We start from the raw sequence: 16,681 nt of genomic DNA on the forward strand, positions 1-16,681 counted from the left end.
GGTACATTACACTTCACCTGAAATTGAACATATGAACATATGAAGCTGCCTTATACTGAATCAGACCTTTGGTCCATCAAAGTCAGTATTGTCTTCTCAGACTGGCAGCGGCTCTCCAGGGTCTCAAGCTGAGGTTTTTCACACCTATTTGCCTGGACCCTTTTTTGGAGATGCCAGAGATTGAACCTGGGACCTTCTGCTTCCCAAGCAGATGCTCTACCACTGAGCCACCGTATTCTTGTATTCAAGAATGCTCGATGAAATAAAGAAGCTCAAAGTTTGGATGGAATTCTGATCCTATGAAATCTGTCCCTTCTAAATTAACAATTATACCACCCTATTCAGTCAGGAATCAGTAAACAATGAAATGCCACGATACCCAAGTCAGAGTGTTTGTTGCTAATGGAAAAGGGCTATATCACTTGAACACCAAGATATGGCCTCATTTTGTCTAAACAGTTTTATCTGCATTGCAACAGGTGGCTTTTCACTGGACAATTCATTTCTGGAAACGGGTATTGAAATTGCCTTTTCTCTCTGGGCCTCAGCTTCACAATTGCATCCTTCCTGGGAGGTCAGAAAGAACCAAGACTCAAACTTGGGAAAACAATTCTATTTAGCAGCACTACCATAGTCATCCTTTTAATCTTCTACCTATGCATTCATTAGCAGCTCTTTGAAAGACTGCTGACAAAACCACTATCAAAAAGCACCTCTACCTCTCTCTGGCACAGAGGAAGCCTTGACCCTTCAAGCTTTGCTAATGAAAATTGTAAGAAATGAGAATTACGCCAGCTGTCACAGCCTGAAATATTAACTCTGTGTGATGGTGACAAGAAGCAGAAAAACAAGAGCCTGCTACCTTTGTAAGACCAAACATAAGATAAACAAGTGACAACATGCACCTAGAAGCAAGAGTCTTGTGACGTTCAATGATTCAGCTGTGTTCTATTTTGTACACTGCACTTTCCATGAACTGAGGCAAGATCCAACTTTTATCACAGTGCCACAGAGACACTTTTGCATAGTTCACATAATAGCACGGCACAGAAGGAACCACACAACTGCCACTAACAAACTGAAAACTACTTCCAGTCCGACTTCACCAAGACCAGGTTATTCCACAGCAAGCCCAGTATTCTTTAGGACACAGCCATCATACCACTGGGGACAGATTCTCCAACAGCAAGGCTGCAAAGAATTGTGGAACTCAAGGGTGTTAACCTTCAAGGCTGGCTCCACCTGTGACATGAACCATTTAGCTCCAATCACACAACAGAAGCTTTTGAGCTCAGAAGACAGTCTTGAGTGGGCCCAATTCTGTAGGGGAGCTAATGTACTTCACACACAGGGAACATGCATGACCCAGTTTTCCAGAATTACCCTGGTCCTCTCAACAGCCCCTGATCCCAAACCATGGCATTTTAAGTTGGCTGGCTGGAACGGGCTTGGGAGGTACCATTATCAAGCAAGTTCTGTTGCTCCCTAAAAGGTAAGGCCCACAGAGAAGTGCTGGGAGACCACTACTCAACCTTTGGGCCACTGGCCTAGCGGGTTTCTTTCAAGGGTTCCACACTATTTCCAGTGCTATTTCAAATATGTGTGAAAGTGCTGGGGAGACTTGGAAACCACATTTGGAGATCCGGAACAAAATATTTCTAAAGAAAGCTACTGAAGGGAACAGCTAATCAAATGTTTGCCAGGACGCCTGTTCACGCACACAATCAGGCCACATATTACACCATTAAACCAAAACATGCACTTACTCACTTTGAGCTCATGAGAAAGAAGAGAGCAAGGATCTAAATCAGGGGTGTTAAACTCATTTGTTATGAGGGCTGGATCTCACATATATAAGACCTTGCCAGGCTGGGCCAGGCCATGTTGTGTACCTAGTTAAGATTAGGTAGATGAAATAAAAATGTTATAAAGGATAGAGACAAACACAATTAGATTTTTAAAAAACCCAACCTTAAAACATGCTCCCCCCTTCCTCCCCAAGGGAGGAGCCTCAGCCAATGGAGAAAATAAAGGCTTTGCTCTGTAACTCCTGTGTAATTGAGCAAGCCTGGCAAAGCAAGCTGTGATGCAGAAGGAAGCAAGAGAGAGGGAAAAGAAAGCAGATGACAGCCAGTTGCTTGGGGCCTGATAGGAGCCCTCCAGGGACCTGATTCAGCCCCTGGGCCACATGTTTGACACCCCTGATCTAAATAAAGGTCTCAGAAAGAAGGGGAAGTCGTGACGGTGGCCAGATGACACCCAAAGGTCTCACGGTATAATAATTAGTCCAAGCTGAATACTGAGAACCTGTGGCACACTATCAACAGCAGCAAAATAAAAACCAAATTGAAAAAAAGCATCAAACACAGCAATCATTCAATGAAAAGACGCAACTGCAATCTATCAGGGAATAGCCCAAAAACTAGAGACTCAAGTAACTTCTAGGTCTGTCAATGACTGTCAAACACTACTGGGAATCTTGTTTGGCCCCCACGCCACCTCTTCAGCCTTGAATTGCTTCCATAAAGCTGTGAGAAACCCCCCTCCCCCCCAAAAAAGATTGGGCACGACACTAAATGCAGAAGTAGTACAGGCAACGTTACTAATACCCAAAACAATGCTTTGCTTCAAAATGATAATCAAAGGAGCAAAAAAGTGCTTTTTCTTCCAGCCACTGTCATTTTTCTTTCTGACAGATTCACACCAGCAGATGCATCACAACATCTCTTTGGACATCACAACAGCTTCTGGACATCCTCAGCAGCAGCAAAAGTCTTTGGCATGCATTCCTTGGAAATAATCTTGTGGAAAATAAAACTGAAAAAAAGCACACTTTAGAAAGTAGCAGTTACTGAAGTGGAGTAAATGTTTGTGCTTGCTGATCAGAGTTCCAAATAAAGCAGCAAAAATGTTTGTTTAGAAGACTTTTATTCAGTCTTCCACAGGACCCTCCGCCCAGATTACAAAATCCACTAAAATACAAATTAGTGAAACATTTCTTTTCCCCAATAGCTACATTAAGTCATGTGATCTAGTCAATAGGATTTTGAAAATCCTGGGTTTTAACCAGCTACGTCACAACATGCAAAATTCAATCTAGGATCCCATTTGCTAATAATCTGTTTGTTAAGCTACCTAGCTGAATTCCTCCAAGTAAAAAAATAAACTTTAGTATGTGACTTTTTTTTATCAGTAAAGAAAAGAAGTCAGCTAAGATGCTGTGATACAGTAGTGTTTCCCTGCTGTAAATAAAAGGTTGTGTTGAAATCTGCCAGTGCTTTTCCCTTCAAGAACCCTCACAAAATTTATAAACACTGGTCCAGCCAACAGATTGCGGAAATAACAGGATATACTTCAAACTCTACATCAGAAAATATACTTCTAAATAGAGGTATAGATCCTAAGTTAAATAACAGCAGTATTAGTATCAATTCTGATTTCAATGCTCAGGCTAGCCGCTAAATGGATAGCTTACTCCCCACCAACTGTAGAGTAACTGTAAGGTAAAGATTTGGGAACATTTTGTGTTATACAAATGATCATACAACCTTTCAAACTCACCTATTGAACAATACGAAAGCAAACTAGTGGCAGTAAGGTATCCTCTAGTAAGTTACATGGCAGAACATAATATAGTTCCAAAATCACATTACTACAGAAGCCTAATTTATTTTTGAATATAATAGTTTTCCTTTTTTGAAATGAGTATTAATCTTTGTTTTTTCCATTGTATGAGCTTTAATGTCAAAATACTGAACTTCGCTTTTATTTTCTGTACTAAGAACATAAGAAGCCATGTTGGATCAGGCCAGTGGCCCATCCAGTCCAACACTCTGTGTCACACAGTGGCCAAAAAACCCAGGTGCCATCAGTGGGGTCAGAACACTAGAAGCCCACTGTTGCCCCTCCCCAAGCACCCAGAATACAGAGCATCACTGCCCCGGACAGAGAGCTCCAACGATAAGCTGTGGCTAATAGCCACTGATGGACCTCTGCTCCACATGTTTATCATTGGAACTAAACATTTTAAAAAAATTCAAATAAACCAATCACCACCCCCCACTGGTCCAGGCTGTGGTGGAAACCAGTGGCAATGGAACAAGCCTATCAGCATCTGCAGGATATGAATCCTGACTCTTTTCTTCCTCTAGAAGCAAAAAGGAAGGTGGGAAATGAGCCTCGTCCTCCTAGCAGCAAGAAAATTCAGTTCCCTTACTGCTGAATGGATGGCTGGTTGAAAATAAATATTTCTCAGTCAGTGCTAAAAGACTGCTTACGGCTAAGTACAACTAGTAGGGATGTGCAGATCAAAACACATTTTTTTTTGGGGGGGGGGGGGGTTTGGCTACAGATATCAGGGACCTGGGAAAAAAATCAGTATTCCCCAGTTTCCAAATACTGCTTCAGTGTTCAGATACAGGACTTTTTTTAGGACTGATATCTTTTGGCTTCATTATTCTCTATGGTGAATATTTCCAGGAGGCTGGAGGAGCTGTTTTTAAAGCTACTAGCACCAAACATGCAGTGGAGCTGCTGGTGACTGTCCTTTAAATAACCCCAAATTTCAAGTGCATTGGACCAAGAAGTCCAATTCTATGGGCCCCTGCATAAACTGCCCCCAGTCATCCTCCACTGATTCGCTGAGGGGGGAAAATGAAAAAAAATATATAAAATCAAAGAATCCATACCAATGTACAAGCTGACAACCGGCCAAGTCAAACAAAATAGGAAAGCTGTTGCAAACCTAGCAAATGTAAAACCAGAGAATCCACTCAGTGTACAACCCAAGAATCTATAAAAATATAAAACCCAAGAATCCACACCAATGTAAATCCTGAGAATCAACAGCAATGCCAAACCCAAGAATCACAGCCAATTTGCAACACAAGAATCTAAACAATGTAACACTCAAGAATCTACCACCAAAGGAAATCTGATATTAAGTAACTTGAACAAAGAATACAACTTTACAAGGTCAATTAAAATGTTTAAAAGAGGCATAACCTAACACAAATCAACCTGGCAAGCTGATACCAAGCTGGGGAAGACAAGGACACTCCAGGAAGAAAAAAGGGGAGCCTTCTCAGGATTTTCCATGACCTATTCACAGGTACACAGGAAAATCCCAGTTACCATTTGGAGATCCAAATATATCCAAACAATACTGTTGGTTTTTAAAAAATACAATACTGGTATTTTTCAGATATATATTCAGCTTGGCTATATCCAAACACATATCCCTAGATACACCCTAAATGAAAGAAGACTAAAAGTGCATGGATACAAGATGAGTCAGGTCTGCCACTGCAGTATTTGCAAATAACCAGATGGCTACCCTTAGTGTTTGGCCTCCATTCCATTAAGAAAGTCCTTCTCAATGACATGCAAAACATTCAGAATATTCTTGGAAGACATACTTAATGAAGTGTGACCCCGCCCCCAGTTCCTTCCTAAAATCATCCAACAGTGATTGACAAAGCTCTGAACAAAAATAACTGATACAAGTTTGCGACTTCCACACTAATATGACCCACTTCTCTGCCTCCCCTCTTTTGCTGCCCCCTGAAATCCTGCTCCCCCGAGGGGGGGGAGAGAGACATAATGGAATGGGAAATGCTCCACTTGCACATGCAGAAATGATTGGTAGGCTCCAACCCACTGTATGCACATTTTTAACATAACGTAAGTGAAAACCTCCAGTTTGATGTTTGGCTGAAGAGGATCTAAGACAACCCACGACATGCTTATCTGTAAAAGCATGCTAAATCAGTAGCTAAGGATCTGAGCCACCGTAACACTGGTCACACTAAGTTCATTACCTGTGGCAAGGAATGACTGCAAACAAATACGACCCTTCCATGCAGAGTGTGGCAAAAAGGGATCATGGAAGTGCATGCCTCTAGGACAGAGGGCAAGCAACTTAGACTTCAAGTCTTCTTTCCAGAGTTACCCCACACTCTGCTGGAAAGAAACAGAAACCCAAAGAAATGGCCCTTATAATAAGAATTCCTCCAGCCAAAGTAGCTTGCTAAATTTGAACAGTTTCTTAGTGTCCTAAAGATATATTCCTGCACTACAAAACTTACTGATTCCAACTCAGCTATTCTCTCAAGCCCTATTAAAATATATAGATTTAAGAACAGAGCAAATAATCTCAGCCATAATTCACATTTCCATGTTTATTTTGTATTAACTTTTGCATGAATTATTCCACCTATCAAGGAGAAAGCGCTCACATAAAAAGGCAGTAAAATATTTACCGACTCCATAGCTGAAAGTAGCAGTTAGCAGGACATGGATAAAATCCAAAAGGGTGTCCCGTCCAACAAAGTTCTGTACCCTGAAAGACAAAAAATTGGCTTGTATAAATATTAAGACTGACAGTCCAATCATAAGAAAAGCATGTTAAAATTACACCACCTGATAAATCCATAAAAATCTCTTCTGAAATCTGTTCTTGTGGTGCTTTGCTGTTTCAAAAGCCCATTATTAGAACTGATAGCAAAATACTTCCAAGGGACAGTGTAATTAAAGTTTTATAAATACATATTTTAGTGCTTGAAAATGGTTCCCTGGCAGTAGGCCTGACCACAAGCCCATCTAAAATGGCTGCAGTCTCATTCTCAAGGTTGTTCTCCCACCCCCAAGATGTGATCTCTTTTCAGAACAAAAAATTTACAAATTCACAAACAATAGCAGAAATAACAGATGACAAAACAGAGGTTAAAGGTGTCTTCTTGGTATGGGTCAGAGAGACCTGTGGGGGGGGGGGGGAAGAACCTTCAGATATTGAATTTGCACTAACCCTTACAGCAAGATGCTGATTGGAATAACCTGGGATCCACCAAATTATATAACTTGTTTACCCATCATTCAGGATGCTGTCAGAAACTGAACATTTTACAAGGCAAGGGAACAGGGGGGGAAATGCATGCAAGAATGAAGATAGTAGATTATTCCCCCACCGCAAAAAAAAATTATGTGGCAACACAACCAATTTATTGTCCACGATAAAACACATAAGCCATAACAAAGGCTACCAGTGCAAGTCAACACTCACAAATACCACTGACAGTTCTACCTTACCTTACAACTATCCCACGATAGCTATTTACATAAACACTAAGAGAAGAAACAAATATTCTCAAATAAAATACTCCCTTCCTTTTACAATATTGCCCTCATAGCTATTTTAAAAAAAATACTAATCACTTCCAAAAGAATATCTGGCGCGTGCTATTAAAATTCTAGAACAAGCAGGTTGTGACTCATAATTGCAGAGAAGCCAGCTGTTAAGTCAAAAAAAGCAAACACTAACCTATAAAAGGAAAAGATTTATGCATTCAAAAGCTACCCGTACAATCTTTACCAACAAATGAATGCAGACGAAATTAAGTATGAACAATGCAGCACAATAATAATGACCACAGCATGGTCTGAAGGCACACGATGCAATTCTAATCCTGCAAGATCCCTTGTATGGGAGACCTCATGGGAACCCTATGTGTAATCCTCTCTGTGGAAATCATGGGGGTATTAAATGCAATAAAAACAATACAAATGAGAGACCCCAGTCTTTGGAGACAAACACTCAAGGGCTCAGTCTGAGAATTTGCCTCCAGAATGCATCTTGAAATCACAACCACCCTCACAGTACTGGTGCAAAAGGAAGAACAACTATAAAGCACTATGGCACAATAAAACATTTAAGTCATGGGTGTCAAACATCTGGTCTGGAGGCTCATATCAGGCCCTCGAGTAACTGGCTGTCATCTGCTTCCTTCTCCCTCTCTCTTGCTTCCTTCTGTGTAACAGCTTGCTTTGCAAGGCTTGCTCAATCGCACAGGAACTACAGAACAAAACCTCTATTTTCTCCATTGACTGAGGTTCTTCCCTTGGGGAGGAAAGTGGTGGGAGGGGGGAGGAAGAGCTTGCTTTGCCAGGCTCTCTCAATTGCACAGCAGACTACTGAGCCAAGCCTCTCTTCCTTCTATTGGCTGAGACTCCACCCCCCAGTCCCCTGGGCAAGGAAGGAAAGAGCTTCCTTTGCCCAGTTCCCTGGATCCCATGGGAAAAAAACAAAGAAAGCACCTTTAAGACCAATGACTACTAATGTTTTAAACATGTTTTACTTTTTTAAAAAAACTTTAATTGTGTTTGTCCGTGTCCTTTATAAAGTTTATATCTCTGCTATCTAATCTTAACCGGGTACACATATGGCCCTTGGCCCAACAAGCTCTCATTTATATCAGACCCAGCCCTCATAACAAATGAGTTTGACACCCTTGATTTAAGTGATAAGCCACATCCAAAGAGACACGGGACATAACCTGCCATCCAGCCAAGAAAGAAAGCTCTTTGGTGAAAACCACTGCATTGCCACATCTGTGTCACTACCTAATTCAAATTTATTGATTTATTATTTCATTTAAAACACTGTACGTCATCTTCCCATCCAATCAGGAACCCCACATAAAAACAACAGCACTATAATCACAGAGGAGGGCCAACAGCCAGGGACTTCACAAATGCCAGTGTAACGCACAGTAGAGCCCACTGCTCAACTGTGCAAGTAAACCCATGTGCTCCAATGCATAACAAACCCATCTAGACAGCAGAGGGATACAAACTATGCCAAGCCAAGTACAGAACATTCCATTTGGAAAGAACCTCAGATATGTTTAAAAATGTTGAAGCAGATGGTGAGCATTCCTCACAACTAGTAAGCCAGCTCACTAAACCAGCAATATTTGCTGAAATTAAGTCACGCAAGAGCTCCAAATGCTGAGCTAAAATGTGAAATGTATGCATTGCTGCTGAAGGTTTCAAATTCAGAGGGAAAGTGCTGCTTATTTAACCATGCAGGCAAGTCAATGCATCTCTATTTGGAAACAGATCCAGGTGAGTAGCCATGTTGGTGTGAAGAAGCAGAACAAAGTTTGAGTCCAGTGGCACCTTTAAGACCAACGAAGTGCTCTTCAACGTATGGGTTTTTGGGTATCTGAGGAAGCATGCGTGCACACAAAAGCTCAGACCTTAAATAAAACTTTGTTGGTCGTAAAGGTGCCACTGGACTCAAACTTTGTTCTCTATTCGGAAGTTATTATTTCTGCATGATTTGGTAACTTCCTCTCTGTAGCACTATCAAGCAACTAATGCTAAGAAGAACCAAAGGATTTATTGCTATGCTAACAGGATGCTCCTGACCAATGGACAAACCACTGTATACTAATAGGGGCTAAGGATTTGAGTGCCAGAGATATTAAAGCCGGGGGGGGGGGGGGACACAAACAACTCCTTCTTAATTGTCTGTTTCTTCCTCGGGGCCTGAAAGTCTGTCCCCACCACTATTCTGACCTTTCAATTTTTTCAATGGAAAAAAAATCAAAAAATGTTGGATTTGGAAAAAACAATGGGGAAAAAAATCTATCAACTCTTCTTCTTTCAGAATGCTTTTACGACAAGCTTCTATTCACTCAATGTGCAGCATAAAAAACTGTGTAAGAATCCAAAGTATCAGCTAATCCAAACCATACAATATATTTTCAAAGGTATGTTTACTGTTTAAAAGAGAATAGCTTTGGCAACAATTAGTATGTAGTAATGTGTTTGATAAAATAAATTAAAGAGCTCTGTGTCTTCAATGTTATGAGCTTGATATCCAAGTATGTTGGTTGTCCTATCTGCCTTGAGCATATGATATACATGCTTTTTTTTACTATAAAAATTGTTTTCTAATTTTAGCTTATTTTTCCTATCTCTCAGTTGGCAAAAATTAAGATACATGCACTAAAAGATAGAAGAGGGGGCAGCAGTTTTTTCAGAGACATCTAAGTACTTCATTGCAGTCAGACTCTAAAAGCAGCTAGAAAAGAGAAACTAGACTGGCAGCCTCTGAAAAAAGAACACCAGCTAGTAGGAGCCACGTAAAAAAAGAATCTGAGAAAGGGGCACATTCAGAGGACAGGTGGTAGATGAACTTCCTGGGTAAAGTGAGGGACAGCTGGGGAGGGAGAACTGAAATGAAAGGCAAAGGAGGGCTGATTAGTTTTCAGGAGAGTACTTTTCAAAAAAGACAAAGCAAAATGCCTTTCTAATGTTACACTTCTATTTCTGTTAACTGCCAAAGGGATCTTTTGCAATTCTAAGTAGAAAGGAGCCAGGGTGCCATGCTGAGGAGAAAACAAAGCAGGTAAGGCAACACACCTGACCAAGCCGACTTGCAAAGATTTCAGAACACTTTTTAGGGTACAAAATTAAGTCTCCTCCACTCTTCATTAATCGCCATGTTGCATCCAAGCAATTCGTACAGTTCTCCTGTGCTTTATTTTCACAACAATCCTTTGAGATAACATAAGAACATAAGAGAAGCCATGTTGGATCAGGCCAATGGCCCATCCAGTCCAACACTCAGTGTCACACAGTGGCCAAAAAAATTATACACACACACACACACACTGTGGCTAACAGCCACTGATGGACCTCTGCTCCATATTTTTATCTAAACCCCTCTTGAAGGTGGCCATGCTTGTGGCCGCCACCACCTCCTGTGGCAGTGAATTCCACATGTTGATCACCCTTTGGGTGAAGAAGTACTTCCTTTGATCCATTTTAAATTGTCTGCTCAGCAATTTCATCGAATGCCCACGAGTTCTTGTATTGTGAGAAAGAGAGAAAAGTACTTCTTTCTCTACTTTCTCCATCCCATGCATTATCTTGTAAACCTCTTATCATGTCACCCCTCAGTCGACATTACTCCAAGCTAAAGAGTCCCAAGCGTTTCAATCTTTCTTCATAGGGAAAGTGTCCCAGCCCTTTAATCATTCTAGTTGCCCTTTTCTGGACTTTCTCCAATGCTATAATATCCTTTTTGAGGTGCGGCGACCAGAACTGCACACAGTACTCCAAATGAGACCGCACCATCAATTTATACAGGGGCATTATGATACTGGCTGATTTGCTTTCAATTCCCTTCCTGATAATTCCCAGCATGGCGTTAGCCTTTTTTATTGCAAACGGACACTGTCTTGACATTTTCAGTGAGTTATCTACCACGACCCCAAGATCTCTCTCTTGGTCAGTCTCTGCCAGTTCACACCCCATCAACTTGTATTTGTAGCTGGGATTCTTGGCCCCAATGTGCATTACTTTGCACTTGGCCACACTGAACCGCATCTGCCACGTTGAACTTTGAGTTCTTTCAGAACTCTCAGATATATGCCATCCGGCCCCGGTGACTTATTAGTTTTTAATTTGTCTATCAGTTGTGGGACCTCCTCTTTTGTCACCTCAATCTGACTCAGGTCTTTCAACACCCCTTCCAAAATTAGTGGTTCTGGGGCGGGCAAAAAGTTCTCATCTTCCACAGTGGGGTTAGATAAAAATAAGGGGTTAGATAAAAAAAAAGGGGGGTTAGATAAAAATATGGAGCAGAGGTCCATCAGTGGCTATTAGCCACAGTGTGTGTGTGTGTGTGTGTGTGTGTGTGTGTGTGTGTATATATATATATATATATATATATATATATATATATATATATATATATATATATATATATATATATATATATATATATATAATTGGCCGCTGTGTGACACAGAATGTTGGACTGGATGGGCCATTGGCCTGATCTAACATGGCTTCTCTTATGTTCTTACAGTGAAGATGGAGGCAAAAAATGCATTCAGCTTCTCAGCCATTTCCCTATCCTCCTTCAGTAATTCTTTTACCCCATGGTCATCCAAGGGCCCCACTGCCTCCCAATGAATGATTCTCCCAAAACCATACAGTGAACTTAGTAAAAAGGTAAAGGTAGAGTTCCCTGTGCAAGAACCAGTCGTTTCCAACTCTGAGGTGACGTCACATCACAACGTTTTCATGGCACTTTTTTTTACACCTGAGTTCGATCCCCAGTGGAAGCTGGGTTTTCAGGTAACCGGCTCGAGGTTGACTTAGCCTTCCATCTTTCTGAGGTCAGTAAAATGAGTACCCAGCTTGCTAGGGGGGAAGTGTAGATGACTGGGGAAGGCAATGGCAAACCACCCCGTAAAAAGTCTGCTGTGAAAGCAACGTCACCCCAGAGTCGAAAATGACTGGTGCTTGCACAGGGGACCTTTCCTTTCCTTGCCATTGCCTTTCCCAGTCATCTACACTTTCCCCCCAGCAAGCTGGGTACTCATTTTACTGACCTCGGAAGGATGGAGGGCTGAGTCAACCTTGAGCTGGCTACCTGAATCCAGCTTCCGCCAGGACTGAACTCAGGTCAGAAGCAGAGCTCAGACTGCAGTACTGCAGTTTTACCACTCTGCGCCATGGGGCTTTGGGGCTCTTAGTAAACTTAGTAGCTCAACACAAATTTGAGTTCAGGCCCCCTCAAAATTAAAACCAATGGTATGTGACCATGTTTTAAACTCTGCTATGCACCCCCTCCTAAGATCCTTTTAAACAGGCACACAAACCTTCAATCAAAGACATCTGAATCAAGTCTGAGGAACTCAAGGAGCTGGATTTCATCTATTTCACTGTGTGGCACACCACTGCTGGGCTATTAGCCACCATTTAAGAACTGAAATTTTATCCTGCAGTCCCAGAATGTGTGTATTTTCCAAAGACGTGGGGCAGAAATTTTCCCCCACATAAAATTTTCTGTTTCTAGAAGAAGAAGAAATTGGGTTTATACCCCACTCTTCTCTAGCCAAAGGAGTAGAATCAGATGTCAGACTTGGGTTTTAAGCACAGCCCTGTCTTGCTTGTCCTTCAAGGAATGTTAACTTTAAAGGAAATCCTACAAAAATGTTCACATTTACTTTTTTTTTTTTAAAAAGCCATGCCCCAGCCATCTGAAACTCTTGTGCCAACCCTCCTTCTAACTTAACAGAACTTAACTGCAAGATGTCACCAGTTTCACCCAGTTGAAGGGTTATCAACTATTCCAGCCACATTTGCTGAACAAATCTATAAATGTCCTGGATCCACACCATGCTATATAATGGGAACTCCTGCTCATATTTTATCTGGAAGCCTTAAACAAGGCCATTCAAATGGGTGAAGAATATTTCTTTTTAGACTTTCTTGGATTAAAAAAAAGGACCTGGACAAAATTTACTTACCAACTAGGTCCTCCAAGAATATTTGCTGCCTGCCTCTAACAATTATTAACCCCAAGAGAAAAACAAGATTTTTTTCTTCATCAGCATCACCAACAGTAAGGTTAGAAGAGAGAATATTTGTGGGAAGAGAACTGAGCCGGACATGTTTTACAAGTTGCAGCGTTGCTTAATGATATGTAGCGTCAAGTCACATCAACAAGAAAAAATATCAATTGCTCAGGGTTTCCCATAAGACAAAGTCTAGACAGAACTCAGAATCCACACTTCCAAAGGCCATTGAGCCCCCACCTCCCTTCTTCATTTGCCTCTACAGCTCTACAGCTCAAAGAAGTTCCCACCTGCTCAGCCTTGGCCAACTCATTTCGTTGGGATGAAACATAAGAACATAAGAGCAGCCATGTTGAATCATACCAATGGCCCATCCAGTCCAACACCCTGTGTCACACAATGGCCAAAACCAAGGGGCAATCAGGAAGCCCACCAGGGGGCCAGAACCCCAGAAACTAATAGCTACTGATGGATGTTTATCCAATCCCCTCTTGAAGATGTCTGTGCTTATGGCCACCACCACTGAAGTCTTATTGAGAGTGGTGGGTTTCTAGCACAGGTGATGGGTGACTTGTCCCACAATGAACACCACCGCTCTAACACAGAGACCAAAATAATGAATGGATATGAAGCAAGCATACACAATGCCCCATTAACACATGGGCTTAGGATTTATAGCACTGGGCTGATTTAGATTTAACATGAGAAAGAATTAAGAACACATGTAGAAACCACCGTTTGCTCAAGCACATCAAACAGGTCTGAGCTCACATGGAAGCCTTTTAAGGATGTGCTTATCTTGCTTCCCGGCACACTGTTGGGTGAATCACTCAACCCCCCTCAACCCCCCACCCCATTCCAATTCAGGAGACACTGATGCCCTTTCAACCAATCAGGGAAATCTGCAAGCTCCCCAAAAGGCATGAGAGTTTGGGTAATATGTAGTAGCCGGATAAGCTTTTGCTTCCAAGAATAAGCTCCGTTACTCTAAAGGAGCTCTCAGAGGAGCGCACCTCCATGAACCTCAGTACAGCAAATGCTTCTGCAAGTGAGACAGGTGGCCACTGTGTGGTGTCTGACAAGGTGGAGAACCCCTCACTTCCCTGACAAGAAAGCAAAAGCAAAGAATACTCAGATACAGAATGTGACATCCATTTAGATCAGGGGTGTCAAACATGCAGTTCGGGGGCCGAATCAGGCCCCTGAGCAACTGGCTGTCATCTGCTTCATTCTCCCTCTCTTGCTTCCTTCTGCATCACAATTTGCTTTGCAAGCTCGCTCATTTGCACAGGAACTTCTGAGCAAAACCTCTATTTTCTCCATTGGCTGAGGCTCCTCCCTTGGGGAGGAATAGCTTGCTTTATCGGACTCTATCAATTGCACAGCAGAACTACTGAGCCAAGCCTCCCTTCTATTGGACGAGGCTCCTCCCCCTCCCAAGGCCTCTGGGGAAGGAAAGAGCCAGAGCTTTCTTTGCCCAGTTCCCTGGATCCCATGGGAGAAATACAAAGAAAGCATCTTTAAGACCAATGAATGCTAACATTTTAAGCATGTTTTAAGTTGTTAAAATATATATATATATTTGTGTTTGTGTTCTTTATAAAACGTATATCTCTGCTACCTAATCTTAAACAGGTACACACATGGTCCAGCCCAACCTGACATGGCCTGGCCCAACAAGTCTCATTTCTGTCAGATCCGGCCCTCATAACAAATGAGTTCAACACCCCTGATTTAGATATTTCATAAAATTAATCCTCTAGAAATATTTCTCCCCAAGAGGGAGAGGGGGGGATATGAAACAAAAATTCTTCCTTCACTTTAAAATACCTAGAATTCAAGAAAGAATGTAGATGCAGCTTTCTTGTGCTCTTGAGCAGCCAAAGCATTTTCAGTTCAATTACCTGAAGAAAGGCTCGCATGCTCCTCTCTCCCAGAATCATAATTCCCTGTTTCATCAAAGCAAAGCACTGTAGTTTGTTCTGTGACCTCTAAAGAGACCACTGCTATGTTTCATGGTCATTTTCAGTTTATATTAGTGCCAGGATACTAAGTTCTGGAGCATGTCCAGCCCAGGTTTTACTCATCTCTCTGGATAAGCTGGCTAGAGGAATGGCTATGAATGATTCTGGTAGGGCCTTGTGTCCTTCAATTAATTTATCCTGAATAACATTACTATATGTTGATTAAAAAGTACACCAGCATCTTCCTGGATGACTGCAGCATCTTACAGGTTCCAAGCCCCTTTTTCTTTCATAGAAAATTGTTTCAAAATATTGATCTCAAAATTGCTATTGAGGCAGCTTCTTCATTCTCAAGAAAGACATCCTGATTCATCATGAAGATCTGAACATTTCTTTCATTTTTACACCAGCATTTTAAGTCTCCCAAAAAGCCTACAAAGCAAATATTCGCAGACAAAAAAACTCAGATAGTGATTTGCCCAAAGCCAATTAATATTTATCTATATCCAACTTTCTGCCAATATTGGCTTCCCAAAGCTATTTGCAATAATTAAAATCCATCACGAAGATAAAACGTATTTTATATATATATATATATATATATATATATACACACACACACACACAGTTGCTACGCAGCAGATTCAAGAGAATGAATATAAATTAAGATGGTATCTTGCCTATATCAATGACAGAGAATTACATAGCAGTTTAGCAATTTATATATTTAATCCAATGAAAAGGTATCACACTATGACAGCTGGTGGGACCCACAATGAACTGCACACTGGCCTCTCAAGAACAAATGCTAGATGCCTCTGCCAGCCAGATTTTTTACTCAGGAAAGGGGCAGAAGCCATGTTGGATCAGGCCAATGGCCCATCCAGCCCAACACTCTGTGTCACACAGTGGCCAAAGCCCAGAGGTCATCAGGAGGTCTACCAGCAGGGCCAGAACTCCAGAAACCCTCCCACTGTTACCTCCCAAGCATGAAAAAAACAGCATCACTGCCCTAGACATAGTGTTCCATCTATACTTTATGCCTAATTATCACAGATGGACCTCTGCTCCATATATTTATCTAACCCCTCTTGAAGTTTGTAGCTGCCACCACATCCTTTGGCAGTGAATTCCATATGCTAATCACTCTTTGGGTGAAGAAATACTTCCTTCGGTCTGTTTTAAACCTACTGCTCAGTAATTTCATTGAATGCCCATGAGTTCATGTATTGTGAGAATGGGAGGAGAGTACTTCTTTCTCTGCCTTCTCCATTCCATGTATAATTTTGTAAACCTATCGGTCTTCATTTCTCCAAGCTAAAAAACTCTTTAACCCTTCTTCATGGGAAAAGTATTTCCTCTTCTTAATCATTCTAGTTGTTCTTTAATGCACTTTTTCCAATGCCATAATATATATTTTAGAGACGAGTGACCAGAACTTTATACAGTATTCCAAATGAGGCTGCACCATCAATTTAAACATGGCCACCCAATGAGAAGGGAGCACTCCCTGGAGAAGATCCTGATGCTGGGAAAGGCAGAAGGCAAAAGAAGAAGGGA

At 41.5% G+C, this 16,681-nt stretch overlaps 1 protein-coding gene across 1 annotated transcript in view; it reads right to left on the reverse strand.

Moving 5' to 3' along the window:
• Positions 1-6,386, reverse strand: part of ANKRD11 (ankyrin repeat domain containing 11) — a 233,554-nt gene extending 227,168 nt beyond the window's left edge. Inside the window, exon 1 of the mRNA XM_060253567.1 lies at positions 6,261-6,386. The gene's annotated coding sequence lies outside the window, so the exon portion shown is untranslated. The remainder of the gene's footprint in view (positions 1-6,260) is intronic.
• Positions 6,387-16,681: the final 10,295 nt, after the last annotated feature.

This window comes from Heteronotia binoei, chromosome 14 (genome assembly GCF_032191835.1).
Source record: "Heteronotia binoei isolate CCM8104 ecotype False Entrance Well chromosome 14, APGP_CSIRO_Hbin_v1, whole genome shotgun sequence".
NCBI lineage: Eukaryota > Metazoa > Chordata > Lepidosauria > Squamata > Gekkonidae > Heteronotia > Heteronotia binoei.